The sequence below is a fragment of the Bombus vosnesenskii genome, unplaced genomic scaffold, assembly GCF_011952255.1.
Source record: "Bombus vosnesenskii isolate JDL3184/JDL3185 unplaced genomic scaffold, Bvos_JDL3184-5_v1.1 scf7180000013304, whole genome shotgun sequence".
NCBI classification, from domain to species: Eukaryota; Metazoa; Arthropoda; class Insecta; order Hymenoptera; family Apidae; genus Bombus; species Bombus vosnesenskii.
The window spans coordinates 3,198,442-3,213,698 of record NW_022882953.1 but is presented as its reverse complement, the minus strand read 5'-3'; the positions used below and the strand labels follow the sequence as shown (position 1 = coordinate 3,213,698).

Below are 15,257 nucleotides of genomic sequence, written 5' to 3'. Positions count from 1 at the left end.
TTACAGAAACGTCCGTAGTCTAATTATAAAACAACACGGTACTGAATTTTCACGCGTCATATAACGAGATTAACCCGTCATAATCCTAATAGCTCTTCTAACAATGAAGATACATCGCCCCTTACGTAACGAGACCGTTACCTCAACGTCACGCTCAACCGCTTTTCTCATGACCTCGAACGAAATTCACCGATTCGACGATATCCCGAATCTCGGGGAAGATGGACGAAGGAAACTTATAGACAAAAAGAGTAAGAAACCTGGGCACGGCGAACAGCCGTCTACAGCCCTGAGAGAGTGGCCTCGAGATGCTAGAACCGTATATCTTACGTTCCCTTCTCTCCTCTATATGCATCTCTTTTCCTTCCAACCCCTGGCAGCGTTCTCTGCGATTTTCCAGCAACGTGTGCCGGCTTCTACATATATCAGAGTACGAGAGGCGAGAGCATGGTCGCCGTTATCGATCTACTGCGGAGCAACGGAGGCTGTCGAGAGAGAGAGAGAAGGAAAGAGAGCAGAAAGTCGAAGCTCGAGGGTGGCAAAGTGAGAAAGAGGGAAAAGCCAGAGCGAAGGGGCGAGTCGCGCGGCATGGCACGGTAGCCGGTCGAGTTCGCCGGAATAGTGCAGCTACCGTCGCACCGAGTTCGACTCACCCTGTATGAATCGGGCTATTTTTGCGGCCAGGTCTTTCTGCGTGGTCTACTCGTGTTCGTCGAGGCTCCCGGCCCTGAGCTAGGACAATGGCGCGGCCATCGGGGGGGCCTCGAACGCGCGCGTATAGCCGCGCTGTCTCGTTTTTGTCGAACAAACTCGGTGGCTCGAACGGAGAATGAACTGGCAACCGGCGTGTGTGTTGTTACGAAAAGGGTTGTTGCCTGAACAAAGGATCGAAGCCGCGTCGAAGAGCTTTCGAGAAAAGCTAGCAGCAACAGATTGAAGACTGAGAGAGAGATCGATTCCTCTCGAGTTTTTTCTCTGCCTGATAGGTAAAAACAACCGAGACGATCCCGATTTCTCTCTCTCTCTCTCTCTCTTTCTCTTTCCCTTTTTCTCATTCTCTTTCTCGCCACCAATGTAACGTTCGGTTACCGATGTAAACCCAAAACCGATCCACCAGGAAAAAATAAATGTATTACACGAATGTCGAATAGAGTAAGCGAGTCTCCTTGGCATCGTTTCAGAGTGTAAGCTACCTACTTTCAAACTCGTCGAGGTCAAACACACCGCTTCGAGACACGGTTATTAATAACTCTCGATTTCGACGGTTTATCCTGACTGTACGGTTGTTTCGAACTACCTGTCCTTCTGACCTGTCCCGTTACACCCGACACAAAAAGGAAAAGATCGGAGACGATCGATGTTGGTCCTTCCAAATCGGAGATTTTTTGTACGAAAGATACACAGAGATACAGAGAAGGGAACGGAATGAGAAGAGAAAGAAAAAGATAGCGAACGTGTCGAAGAACGGCAACCTCGCACCCTGACATGCCGCCACCGTCACGACGGCGGCATCGACCGCAGCCCCAACGCTGCAATGCGACGTTGCCATCCCAACGGGCAACAGCCCTTGCGGCCGAATCGCGCCGGGGGCCGTGGTAGCATGGCCAGATTTTCACGGCACGCTCCTGTACCGTGCGTCCGGTCATTGGTCGGTGAGGACACGCGACCCCCAGGACCGTCGCGATCAACACGGATACCACGTGGCACCGGCATCTTTACAACTCCACGATGCTATCCTATGAAGTTAATATACGCAAACGTAAGATAAACTTAACCTAACATAAACGTGTAAATAATCGATAAAACTTAAAAGAGAGTTATTAAAATCAAAAGATTATAGAGAAGTAAAAGTTTGATGAAATTCAGTTTAGAAATCGAGAAAGATATTAAATACGTATCTGTGATTAATTAAGTTAAAACTGGTAGGTGATTTTACGCGTTAGAAACGACTGGGCTTTTAAATGGAAAAAAGGAAAGGTTGACGTGCGATTTTTAATTAATCGTAGACACGCAACCCCCAGGACCGTGACGACCATGTCAGAAGCCACGCGGCGATTTCTTCGCTTTTTCACGATGTTAACTTGATAATAGCTGAACGTAATTAATGGAGCTTAAACAGAGGTGGTTGAGATTGTTTGAAGAAAACGATGATATAAATAGATAGACGTTCTTCGTTCTTTAGAGGCAGTAGATTAATAAATGATGTTTGAAAATTGACATTCTGTTTGGAAAGTACACAAGATGAACGACCAACTGTGAAGAATATAGACGGAAGCAACGAAAGGTTAATGTGATTTTCTAATTAGATGCGGACACGCGACCCCACCGCGTCATCGAATGCGGAACCCACGTGACCATAATTCCCTTATCCTCGACAGTGATGATTAACGATGTCCGAGATTTAATGCACTTGGATGATTAATAAAGTTCGAAACGGTGCGTTTAAACAGTCTGAAATGAAAAAAGGAGAAACTGACAAACGCAGATGGAAATTGCAAGAAAGGAAATAAAATAAATAAAAATAATAGATACATTATCGTAATCGTGAATTTCCACGTTCAATTTAATTCTATGCACTTATTAAAAAACGATTTCAAACGCAGAAATAAGATAAATATGGACAGAAAATAAGAATGAGAGAGGAGAAATGAGAAACGCAACCGTGAACGGTTCGGGAAACGCAAATCACACGAAAAGAAAAAATGAGAAATTAACAGTCGATGTATAAAAATCACGTAACATTTTATTAAACTCGTTTCCAGTAGGTGTAATGCATGTGTACGTGTTGCTTTCTTCGTTTCGTACTTTCTTTCTTTTTTTTTTTTTTTTCTCATTTTCGAACCCTTCCTACTCTTTTCTCGTTTAATAAAATATCGGATACCGCTTCGTAGGAATTACTTCTTACATTTAGACCACAGAAATATCGATTTCGTTCTATTATTCTTTCCTCTTACTTCTTCTCCCTCTTGTCGAAGAGATCGCGGATAACCGACGTCATTCGCAAGATCGAATTTGATACAAAGGAAAAGCACACGACGTGTCCAGCCACGTTCTAATCAAAAGAACAGGATACTTCAACACAAGTTTCTATTCGCATCGTATAAAAATAAACAATTTTGGAAGTAGGATTGGCAGTCGACGGGGATGTCCGCGATGTAAATTATGAAAAAATACGACATCCAACGTCTCCGGGCACTCGCGACATCGTGTTACAAGATTATTTCTCAAAAATGCTTCGTTTTCTACCTTTTTCTTTTTTCTTTTCACAATATAATAATATAATATATATTATATATATGTATATATATTATATAAATATAAAAAATCATCCGACAAAAATATATTACGGGATAAAATATGCATTTCGATAAGTAGCTTGGATCCGTGTCCTTATCGTGAACAATTATAATCGTTACTCGATAGTTTTAATAATCGCAGGCGTTAATTGATAATAGTATGCGTAGTTAATAACTATATAATATCGGTGATGATAATAATATATATAATATATATATTGTAATGATAGCGATAAACTTAATAGTACTGATAATTATAATCGTAATGGTATATTATTAATTATAAAATATATTTGCTTTAATAATTAAAAAACAGGATGGTCAGGTTGTCGCGTCTGACATGTGTTTGATTTTGCTTTTTCCCTCTTTTCTTTCTCTTTTTTTTTGTATATCACTTTCCGCTTCTTCCATTTGATTGCGATATTACAAGTTAATAATAGAAAATGATCGCATCACCAACGAATCAACGCGGGAGAACCGAATGAAAAAATTATCTATGAACGACTACGTGGTTATATATATATATGTATATATATATATTATTTTATATATGTATATATGTATATAATATATTCATATATAAATATCTTATGTCTTGCTCGTTTTATAATTCTAATTATTTTATTTTTTTCAATGTGACAAATTTATTTATATTTCATGTTGATACAGCGATAATCAATCAAACACAAAGCGTTTATAAACAACCAGACAAGAACACAGGAAAGAAAACATAAGTACACGATATATGAAAATCATATTATATATTAAAATATTCATAATATTAATAATAATAATAAAATTAATAATAATAATAATAATAGTAATATATTATCGCATGTCCGTAAAATTACATAAAAAAATATAGAAAATAATAAACTCGTAGCTTCTCTATTATATATATTTATATATATATATATATATTTTTTTTTTTTTGTTTCATTCATTCAGTTTCACTCGCAGACACATACACTCTTCCCGGGAGATTAATTTCCTTGTTCCCTTTCATCCAAAAAAGCCTTCCTCTCCCCCTCTACCTCTCCATGCGAACCTTGCATGCTGTCAAAAATAGCTTTCGTTATGAACCTCACCCTCTGTCTCACTCTCGGCCCTGTTCATTACGAAAAAAGAAAACACGTTTACAATTACGTATTCAGATTACGCGATGGATAATAGCGGTGATCGTTATTGATATAATATATTACCGATGTTACATACAATAATTTTTTAGAATTTTCGTTCTATTTCAATACGGTTCGGTATGCTGCGGTATGGTGAGATCCGTGTATATGTTACGCGTGTGTATATGCATATAATGATGTACATGATATAATGTCGTGTATCCTGCGGTTATGTGTATATAGTTCGTTCTCGGTACGACGGTAGGCGGTAGCGGATGGTCAGGCATATTGTATCGTAATATCAATCGTTGACGTTGCACGATGACGACGACGACGACGACCGGAACACGCAAACGCCGGTAAATTTGTGGAGAAACGAGCGACCACCAGAGGGAATCGGTTCGATCAGCTTTAGCCGGATCGTTTCGATCGCAACTCGCTGACGGAAGCGAATCCCTCCGTGCCTCTCGTCGGCCACGGCGCATCGAGTCGCAAATGGATTATTGCTGGTTCGGTTAACGTCGTTACGGGATTAATTATAGCTATCGTCGGAGCGGGGCGACCGATTCCCGTGGCCCGTCAATACGCGACATGCTTCGTCGTCGTCTCACCAAGCATCTTGCTTTAACCATTCCCTATTCTCCCTCCCTTTCCTCTCTTTTTCTCTGATATACGCGAGCCTGTCCGAAAATCATCTGGACTCGCGAAACCGTAATGCCCAGACTGACTCGTCATCATCGAAGGGTGCGAGCGATTCCACCGTTTCTCTTTCTTTTCCGTCTGTCCGCTCTACAATTCGTACCTTTTCTTCCTAACGCGGGTGCTTAGACAGTAGATCTATATGCCGCCATCTGGATCACGAAGAAGTCGAGGAGAAGAGGATACAGAGGTAGGAATACGTGTGTATCGTGCGACGAACCAGAAGAATCGTCACTTCCTCGCTCGAAATCCAACAACTTTCTATTTTGAAGGATCCTCCGAAGAGCAACAAGGAAGTTTCGTTGAAGAAACTGAACGAGACACGAGGGTCGAAGAAGAACGGGAAGGGGGCGGCCGATGCAATCAACGTAGAGGAAAAACGAGGAAAAAGGGCGGAATAGCCGGAAGTTGGATGTAAAAACGTGACAGGAGACGCGAGCGACACTTCTTCCCGTTCGTTTCCCGAGAACTTTTGGTTTTTAGTTCTTTTCTGTTTCGATTACCTGACTGGCAGAAAACCTGGACCAGACTATATATACAGACTATCATATAAGAAAGAGACCGCGAGAACAGAGTGCACGCATTCAAGGGATTGTTCGATGCTCGAGCTCTAAATCGTGTTTATGACCGCAATCGGAGCTGAACAGAGACACCGGTGAAGAAAAGATTTCGAAAATATAATCACCAAGTCCATCTGACACAGTCCCCGGCCAAGCCGGTAGCACTTTCACGCTCTCCAGTGCCCGACGAAAATACACGATTTCTTCGATTTAATTTCTCATTTCTCTAATTAAGAATAGATACTGTATATCGATATTTGAATATCATATTAATAATAATAGTAATTATAATGTTCATGATAATAATAGTAATAATAATAATAATAATAATAATAATAATAATAATAATGCTGATAAATATCGTGACGTTAATAAAATATCGGATATAAAATACTTTTCGCTACATATATTAAGATTCTTGTTTCCGTAATCGACTTTTTTCTTTTTACTTCTTTATCTCTCTCCCTTTTCCCCTCGCTCGTCGCCTCGCAGGGGATCTCGAAAGAATACTAAGCACAACATTCAATATATATAATCTATAATATATAGATAATATGTATATCGTAATCGTAATAATGGGACAACTATGATAATGCGCTATACGTTTACATGCATCTCAGCAATACGATCACTGGAAAATATTCTTCTCTTTTTCAATGAATTTCTGATTCGTTTCGATAGTTAATTACTTTCTTCTCTTTTTGCTTCTAACAAACCCACCCCCGTCTTACTTCCCACCCTATTCCAACTACGGATATAATTCTACGTCGTAATTTCACGGTAATCCCCTTTTTCTTCGTACATTAATTCAATTTTATCCGCCTTTTGTCGCCTGTCTTTTCGGTCTGTCAGTAGAAAAAAAAAAAAGATAAAATATTATTACAGGTAATACGTCGCAATCTTATTCTCTTCGCGCTTTGCCGCAGTCTCGTATATCGATTTTCATTCTCGACACGCGTTTTCGCAGCCTTTTCGGTCTTATGTCGATCTCTCTCGAGTTAACGAGGAAACATACTGAGTTTCAACGTTACACACGACACTGTTCTTAATAATATAATATTAATATTACAATATACATTTACATTTATATATATACTATAGAGATTTTTGAAATACTGATTCTCTAGTTTTTGGAGCGGTTGCCACGCTCGGATCGCGTCGCGTTCACGAGGAAATCCTTCCTCAAATGATCACACGCACGCCATTGATGCACACGCACACCCCTATTGCCTAAAAAAAAACGCCTCTCCCCCTGGCGAAGAAAGGAAAGCCGTATCGTAACTCGTTGCATCTACATGAAAACTGCGCGCCCTTGTTTTCTCGCGAACACACAAGCGTTCTCTCTTTCATTGTTCTTAAAACTAGTTTTAAATAATTCATGTCTAAAACAAAAAATAGTTTTCCTTAGGATATAGAGATTATAAAATGAAAAGGTAGACGAGGATAAAAAATTAATATAAGAAAACTTGAGATTACATATATAGGAACACAAACGAACAAAATAAAAGTCGAAAAGAACGAGGATCGATATGCACGAGATTTCGACGATCCATCGAAGAATCATTGTTTCCAGAATTCACAATGTTTTTCTGTTTCACCATGTTTAACCCTTTCGACATTCCCCCGCGATCGTCCTCGTTCGATCGTCTCTACGCCGATCTGAATCTGTTTACGTGTGTTCGTTATTCTTCATCCTTCGTTTATCTTTCCTTTACCGACAGATAATTGCAAAGCTCAGTGACTGCTCTTTGTATCTGTCCGTTTCTGAAGAACATAATTTGTTCACATTATAATTACGTGACTATATTCTATTTGCATCTAGCTTCCATATAACCTCTTCAATAACTTCGTAGCTATAGTTCGCAACAATATCAACTTGTAGCAAATTGACCAACTTAAATTTATTCATATTGGACAAGACTCGCTGGGAATAAACGAACACTCTCTAATCTACCACTGAATCTAATCTTTGCGTATAACAATTATTTCCTTTACTCGCAGCGCAATACATAGGGTAACAAAAATAAATTATAATTTGTGCAAACGCGCGCAAACAGATTTGACATGAACGCAAGACGAACGGAGTCGCTGTGGAAACTGAAATGGCTACGCTCGCTACGTGATATCTCGATGGATCGACGGTGATGCGCGCGTGCAACGATTGCGAACGCAGTAAACTGAGCACAGCTACGCTTTCGTTCGTCCTTTACGACAATTAAGTAGACCAGTAAGTAGTTCGGATAAGTAATTGTGCGGTGGCACGTTCGAGAACTCGAGTGCGATATGATCGACGTACTACCGCGCCATTTATATCGATCCATATAGAATAATACAGTGAGCTGCGCGTCTTCGTATCCTCGAACGTGCATCCTTTCTGTTTTTATTCCTCTCCGCGATAATACAAACGCGTGTATATAGTATCTATAATACATAATATATATATAATATATTAGATATATTCGAACGATCTCACTCATATCCAATCATTATCCATCGTTGATCGACAGCTTGCACAGCGCACGAAAGGAGATGAAAAAGATGGAGAACGATCGAAAACAAGGCAATAACCAGGTTAAAGCGCAACAGAAGAATATAAAGGAAAATAGAAGAAGAAAGTGTCGCAGCGACGAAGTTTGGTTTTCGCGAGGAAAAATTCAGTTCGTTATGTAACTGAGAGTAGAATCTCTATCGGCTGCGATTGATCGATAGTAGTTGTTCTAAAGGGATAAAACAATCTTTAAACAGCGTTTCAACTAAACGGCAAACAAAAAATATAATTCCGTGCCAAGCTTTAAACCGATCCAGCGAACCACTATGCGCAAGTACAGAAATAGATATGAAATATATGCATACATACTATATATAGACCAATAATAATAATGATTTCAATGATAATAATATTAATAATATAATTAATAATAATTAATAATCAAATATATAGCTATTTAATAGAATATAATAATATAGTAAATACGGACAAATTAAGCAACAACGATCATCTATTTTTCTTTCTCTCTCTCTCTCTTTCTTTCACTCTCTTTCTCTCTGTTTCTATAATATTTATATATATATATATATATTATATATATATTATATATATATTTATATATATAATATATTATATATATATAATATATATATATATTTATGTATATATATTATATATATATATTTATATATATATTATATATATATTTATATATATATATATATACGTCTCGATATACCTATAATTAATTTATAATCCGTTTTCATCCGCCTTCATCGAAGTTTTTTTTTTCTCCTCAGTGGCTAGATTTCCTTATTACTCTGTCATCTATTAACGTTTATTTAATCTCCCTTACGTTTAGTTATTATTCTTTGAGATATGTATCGTCGTGTGGGTGTACGTGTTCTCTCTCTCTCTCTCTCTCTCTCTCTCTCGCAATTGCTCGATACTCGCGTCGTTTCACCCTTTCTCCGCGTCAATTCGAACCTTATTCCGTTGAACAACCATCTTTCTGAAAGCGTCTCTATCTTGCCAGAGCTGTTTTCCTATCTCGCACCGAAATTCTCCTTTGATCGCTACAACTCCGGGAAAAACCGACGATTCCGGATCCTTCCTAGTAGTTCTCGTATCTCATTTTCGCCATCGTCATATCGTCCCCCGTTATCGTTTCACCAAATCCCCCCCGGTTTCCTCGTCGTCTCGTTCCTCGAAACCGAAATTCTCGCGTTTATCTCGACATGGCGACCCAATCGCGTGTATCCGTTTCATTAACGTGTTCGTGTGTGTTCGTACGTGTAGATGTGCTCGTGCGTGTGTGTGTGTGCGTGTGTATGGTGTGAGCACGTGTCCGCGCACAGTACTGGTATTCTCACGACACGGCGACAGTGAGATCGCCGACGTCTGTGTTCGCAGACCCGTTTAAAACAACTTCCCGTCTTATTTCTCTCGTCTTTGTTTCTTTTTTTTTCTTTTTTTTTTACGAAAATGGCAGTTATCGGTCACAGCCAATGGCTATATCAATAATCATTATACGTTACGCTTTAATACGATTATTACGATATTAGTTAACCTTAGACGACGTTTTATTACTCGTTACGTTAAAACGCGGTAAATGCCTCCTACAAAGAACGCGCTACAAAGAATACACAGCATGCCCTGTCACTCAGATCGCGGCGAAGCCGCCACGAGGGTTTACCAGCGTTGCGTTCGAAGGGACAACGCCACGATTTCCTGCTTTATCGATTTCCACGGGAAGCAAGAAGGTTGTAAATCGTGAAATGGTCGCGTGATTCGTCTTTGAACGAGAGATACACACCGCGAGCAACGATCCACCGACAAGTTTGATATTCCTGAATGTGTCTCTGTCCGTGATCCATCACGATTTGGTGCCGATGAAATGTGTCAGACTGGTCGCGTTTTATCGATCTGATAAAACCACTTCCATAGAAGGAAAGCGGCGGCGCCCCGGGACGGTCGTAAACTGTCGATAGCGAAGTTGAAAAACAGCAACAGAGATCATACGACGATTGGTCCGCGAGAGATTACGCAACGTCGCGATTAGACGTTTTTACTCGCGAGAAACGCGGAAACGAACACGCGAGAAGAGAAAAAAGGAGTAAAGTAAAGAAAAATCGTACGAAGTAAACGAACTTTTTAAGAATACGGTTAACAAAACGACTAATAATAGTTCCATTTCGATTTTAGTAAATTTTGTCGCTTTTTCTGTTTGTTAACTCGATAAAAAAATAATATTTCATTAGCCCCACATAAGACAGCGACAAACAGAATAAATAACAATAAAATAACACGTCACACGTGATATTTATAAAAAAATATATATCACTCTTCTAATGGCATTTACGTAATTTACTCATAATAATTCTTTCAAAACCGCATAAACAACTTAAAAACGCGTAAAATAGAATTAAAGTCGAATTAGGAAGATAAACAGGGGAACATAATCACACCGCAAGTGTACAATACTTTGTACGTCTGACACATCATTGACTAATATCACTGAAAACGATTCGACGTTAAGTGAAAAAGGAACTGCGGGGCCAGACAATGTCCGTGTTTCGCGTTTCGCGGAGAAAGAACACCCCGGAAAAATGCTACGCGATCATTTTCATCATTCTGCTTCCAAACTATCCCACTTCAACCGATTAATAAGAAGATCGGGCGGTCTCTCCTCCTGTTGAACGACTCGTCGAAGAAACGATTGATTGGCGCGTGCGGTGGGTGAATCGCGTGGAAAAAAATGCCCGGATAAGAATGAACACCATCGCTAAACTAATCTTCCCATCGTAGAACAACATAGCAGCTAGTCGAAATCGACATTTATTGGTAGAAGAACATAGCGAACAACTTTTGATTCACGTATGGCACTGCAAATCTCGCTACCCTTCTGGTCTAGCGTCTGATCGATACTCTATAATCGATGGTACACGGTCAAGGAGGAAGATTAACGTACAACCTCGATTAGCGAAAAGCTGTCTCCTTGAGAACAAAAACGGCAATCGTCACCCTTAGCACGCGGCTCGACGCAACGGAAGAACGAATCGACTCGTCGCGATCCTTTCTGCTCTAACTTTGGATCGACTCGACGAACGTTAGCGAAAGTGGCTGGAGATGATGGCGAACGCATTGCCACGAATGATGTGCTTGTTCGTCCGCTGAAACGAACGAAAGTCGAGACAGCGATGGTCGCGACGGCGTTATCGGTGGGTAATAAGTGCGAAATTGGAGCGAGAACACGAAACAACGTGTACGCGTGCGCCGTGAACGTTGCAAAGCAGCGCACGTCACACGTGCAGTGACCTATCTGACGAAGATGACGATCGTGAGGAACGATGACGCCGACTCTGCCGCGATATGTCGGAACCTCGGCCAAAGTGAAGGCTGCCTGACGCGTCGGTGAATCGGTTAAGTGTTATCTAGCAGTAGTCGTCCTAAAGTCTAGCGGAGGTTCTCGACAAATTGTTACTCGTTTGTTCGTGATATAGTCTTGCCGCGGAACCCGGCACACTAAACACACAGAGCTGTATCGTCTTCCGGAATCGCGCGTCGGGAGAAGGGAAGACTGCGTAACGGCAAGCGCGGGCGCGATCTACGTGCGGTCAGCAAGGCTACCTCTGTCAGTTATACGTATGAAACCGCAACTTTCCCAGTGGATCATTCGTGGTACATTGGGAAGACGGCCCTGAGTGAACCGAGTTTCGCTGCACATCGACGCCGTCGAACACGCGCCTCGAAGAGAGCCACGGCTATGGATATTATCGTTGACAAATTGCTTTAATTCTACTACACTTTTCATGCAGACATTTCGTTCTGACGCATGTCGAGGTTGTTTCGCGAGTACAACGAGACGCGCTTCGAATTTTGGCAACCACCCACTGTTATTCCTTTCCACCACCCTTGACATCTCTCGATTTATCTCGCGAGACGTTTTCGGTTTCACCCGTTCTTTCTCCACGTTCGAGCAAGTACCAGCAGTTTTGCCGAGCAAATACCAACACAACCACACAGAGTCCAGCGACGTATTCTCGTCCGTCCGTTCCGCGATCGTCGATAGTCCCCGTCTTTTCTCTAGCGCGCGACAAGAACTGCGGCGCGATATTCGAAAATTCCGTCAAAGAAGAAGAAACAAGAAAAAACGCAAGAAGAGCGAAAACTCGCGCCTGTATCTTTTTCGCCTTCATTTTCTTTCCCTTTTTCACTTTTCCTCTCGTACTTTCCCTTCCCCTTCACCCATTCTCACCCCTTTCTCTGATCTCGAATTGCGAGAATCAGATCAGACTTTATGTAGCGAAGTTAATGACAGTTTATCTGGCATGATCTACATATGCATGTACAAGCACGCCGACCGTCTTTCTCTTTTTTCGTCATCTTTTTTGTTTTTTTGTTCCTTTATATTATACTCTGCGCGGCGGCGTCCCCGTATATCGGAACGTAGATGCTAAAGAGAATACCTATAAATATAGTTTATATGTATATATATAGAATATAATATAATAATATAATATAATATAATAATAATAATAATAATAATATATATAATATAATAATATAATATATGTTTATGTCATCACCATATCTTTTACACTTCTTTTCGTTTTCTCTTGCCGTTACCATTCACTCTTTTCATTCATTCTCACAATCTCTCTAATTTATACTTAACATAGAAAAAATATAGAATTTATTTGCCTCGAACTTAAATATAATAAACCTCTCTCTCTCTCTCCCTTTCTCTCTCTCGAGTGTTGATTATAATATACATATGTATATATATAAGACTTTATTTTCGCGTGTGTTTGATCTATGTGTGTTATATGTGTGTTTATATGTGTTATGTTAGTGCACGTCAGATTACGTCCGCGTGTGTGTATGTTCTTTGAACGTGTATGTACATGTGTACAAGTGTATGGATGTGTGTAAACGTACATTTAGAAGGATTTCATGCGTCTACGCGTGAACTCGTCATTCATACGTGACAGGATGAGTGATGTCCTGCGGAGCAACAAATAATAATATTGTACATACATATCTAATATACATTGGCGCTAAAATGTAGCGCGATTCTGTATGAAAGCTGAGTGTGAACTTGTTCGTAGGGAGTGTATGTATGCCCGTGTGAAAGTGTGTACCTAATGCTTGTGTCTATTTCGATTAACCGGTAGCTCGCGAAGAGAACGCGTTTTTTTTGACAAGAAGGAAGAGTTTTCTCTTGTTTATTATTTCCTTTTGTACGAAAAGAATGACACTGGTAAAGGGGGTGGTTTTTGGACATCAGGGTTTGCTAGGACGGGGTCGTTCAAAACGAAACGCATAATGAACAAAGATATCTGCTGAACGATTAAAAAAAGACATTACAAAATAAAAATAATAATAATCAATATTATAAAATAAAAAACGAAGGGAGCGAGTCTAGGTGAGAAACTACCGAGGCACCCGCTATACAGAGCTGCAGCTCGAACGACCGAAAAAATATCCTCTTTCTATTCGAACATCCGACAACATTGGATGACGTACATTATATATAATATATATATTTTATATGTAATATGTATTAATAATATACCTCGACTTGTTCGGAGCTGCGCTTTGAGCATATCTTTGTTTAAAAATGGCAACGATTGACAAGAAGTTTCCGACGATTTGAAGATAGAAGGAAAACAGAAAAGGAAAAGGAGAGGAACAGCTTCGCGCAGCAGTTGCAGTAACAGACAACGAGGAAGAATCACGTGAATGTGAAAGAACTAGAGGAAAATAGAACGGGCGATAGTACTCGACATCGAAGTCAGCATAAATATAAAATAGGAGTCAAAAAAGGGGAAGTAGTTTCGTCCCTCGGTTTTTTTCTACTTTTAATATCGGGAAAAAAGAAAAAAGAAGCAGGCCAACGCGTTCATCGCGTTCTTCAGCCGATAAAGACCATTCGTCCAGCTTTCTTTCCCTTCTGAAATACGATTACACGAACAAACAACGAGTAACACTGTTCCTCGTTGAAAGAAGAAGAAAAAAAAAAGGAAGAAAGTGAATTGTAACACAGCGGGACGTAAAGACACGTACCGGCCACCCTCTCGTTCGTGTTGAACGACGAGTATCGCAATTTCCTTGCCCCAAACGCGCACGCTGGTGGCACATCCAGGAAATCGCGACAATCGTTCGTGAGGATGTCCGCGAGGAAGAACGAGGAAAAGAGATACCGTGAAATAGAAGAACTAAAAATGCAAGTTCGTCCTTCCTCTAGTAGAATGACACATACTAATAGCATCCGATATATATCCATGCGATAGAATAATACAATATGTAATGATATAATCACGACTTGTCGAAAGAAAAGCTAAATATACACGGGTCGTCGATCCCCACAACAAAAAATACATCAAGTTATTACAAGATACAAGTTATTACTCGGATTATTCCTTAGGGCTCGAAGAATACGCTCCTAGGAATCGATCGACGGCATTATTTCTTTTTTTCTCCTTTCTTTCTTTCTTTTCTTTCCCTTGTTCTCGTACCTTTCAGCAATCAGGGAGAAGTTGGTTCACGCGTTCCCGCGATGCACCGTATAATCTTAAAACATTTTGTTTCCCCTTAAGCGCTGTCTCCTTTTTCCTTTTTCTCTATTTTTCGATTTTTTTTTTCTTTAGGTTTGTTTCTTTTTTTTTGCCTTCGCTCTTTTTTATTTTCTTTTTCTTATAGAACTCTTAATAATAATTTTCATTTATTTTGTCGCCTGGCGTGTGTAGCTGTCCCCGACCACCCGTAGGTCCCGTCGACGAAACGCGCGAAAAATACAAAATCTAAATCTCCTCGATAAAATATTATCCTTCTTACTTGTCAGCCTTTTCTTTCCTGACATCATATATATATGTATATATATATATTATATATAATATATTTATTTATGTTTTTTTATATTTATAATATATTATTATTATTATTATTATTTCAATTGCTATGTCGCTTATATAAATGTAAGATATAATACTCTAGTAGCGAAGGAACCTGGGTGAGACGGGCACGCCGTTTTTAATAATACTATCATCTAAGTAATTTTGCGGCAAATCGAGGGACACGTGACCACTCACCC

General features: G+C 39.9%; 1 long non-coding RNA gene across 1 annotated transcript; it reads right to left on the bottom strand.

Moving 5' to 3' along the window:
- Positions 1–8,971: 8,971 nt before the first annotated feature.
- LOC117234331 lies at positions 8,972–15,053 on the bottom strand. The gene is made up of 2 exons (XR_004493500.1): positions 12,888–15,053; positions 8,972–9,093 (listed from the first exon to the last, which is right to left on the bottom strand). It is a non-coding gene; the product is annotated as an uncharacterized LOC117234331 (long non-coding RNA).
- Positions 15,054–15,257: the final 204 nt, after the last annotated feature.